At 35.6% G+C, this 1,426-nt stretch overlaps 1 pseudogene; it reads right to left on the bottom strand.

Annotated features, from left to right (window-relative positions):
- The window catches only part of LOC105114316 (probable LRR receptor-like serine/threonine-protein kinase At4g08850), a 13,456-nt pseudogene that overhangs the window by 5,654 nt on the left and 6,376 nt on the right, over positions 1–1,426 (bottom strand).

The raw sequence follows: 1,426 nt of genomic DNA, 5'->3' as shown, positions 1-1,426 counted from the left end.
TACTTTGCTGCCATTGTATTCACCAAGATCTATTCAATTATCACCATTTCATAAATTTGTAACGTATACAGAAATAGTATCGTGTGAATAATACTTCACAAAGTAAGTTCTCAATCTCCTTAGACAGAACTTCTTAAAGTGTATTTAATCACTGTAGTGACTTTCTATATATGGCAATAGTAATGTATGTGAGCAGTACCGTATAGATGAATAGTACCGTATATGTGAATAGTGTCGTATACGTGAATAGTAACCGTATACATGAATAACTTTTGTATATTAACAACACCAACCAGAAGGCTCTGATACCAATGTTGAGATGCTTCCATGCAAACTCAACAAGACAAAAGGTAAGGGACAAGATAAAATAAGAAATGGAACACACAAGAATTTGCATGGTTCACCCAATTGAGCTACGTCCACAGGCAAGTATAGAAGGGTTTTACTAAGTAATGTGAGAATACAACTTCTCTCTAATAATAAGAGAATAACAAAAATCTCTCTATTATTAGAAGAAAACACCTTACTTACTATCTTACAAATACCTTACAATTTTGTGGGATTACTCTCTTCTCACCCTCTCTTTTTTCTCTCTACTTGCTCTCAAGTTTTTTTCATGTGATGTCTATAATGCTTGGATGCATTGCCTATTTATAGGCAAACATCCATGCAAAAGACAAGGGCAAGGTAGGTGGCACCAAATTGGTGCCAACATTGTTGACAAAAGATTGTTGACTTTATCAACAATGTTAGGGTAGTTTCACACCTAAAAGAGGGAGTACAATCAAAACCAAAAGTTTGTTGCTCTTCTCTTGATAGTTTTGCTACTTTTTGGAAGATTTCACAGCTTCAAACCATTAGCATTGCCACATATATACCCTTATTATCCCTTAATGTCTTCAAAAGTGCTCGGAATCCATCCAGAAAGCATGTTGTGAGAGATATTCAGAGTTTCCAACTTCTGCAGTTGCCCAAGTTGGCCTCGGTATCTCTCGAGTCAAGAAATTGCAACTAATATGAAGATCTCGAGTCAAATGACCCGTGAATTCATTGTTACAAAAAGACAAATACTTCAAATGGGTGAGATTGTTCATCTGTGAGGGCAATGGGCCATGAAATTTGTTCACATATAATCTCAGGTCCACAAGCAAGTTGTCCTATTTCTAAAATAACACATGCAAATAAATTATTGTGACTTAGATAAAGTATAGCGAGCATTGTCATGTTACCTGTTGCACGTCAAAAAAATCCGCGCGGCGTCGGCTCTGGCAATTTTTCATCGTTATTATTTGATTTGGAGCTTGTTTGGTATTGTGGTAACTGTTGTGGTTGTGGTTTGAAAAAAGTCATTTTATAAAAAATGCTTTTAGTTGAGGTTAGTTTGAAAAAATAGGTGTTTGGTTAAAACTGTGGTTGAAATTGAGGT

The sequence above is a fragment of the Populus euphratica genome, unplaced genomic scaffold, assembly GCF_000495115.2.
Source record: "Populus euphratica unplaced genomic scaffold, PopEup_1.0 scaffold513.1, whole genome shotgun sequence".
In the NCBI taxonomy this organism is placed as follows: Eukaryota; Viridiplantae; Streptophyta; class Magnoliopsida; order Malpighiales; family Salicaceae; genus Populus; species Populus euphratica.
Note: the sequence above shows the minus strand (reverse complement) of the source record. Positions and strands in the feature narration are given on the sequence as shown.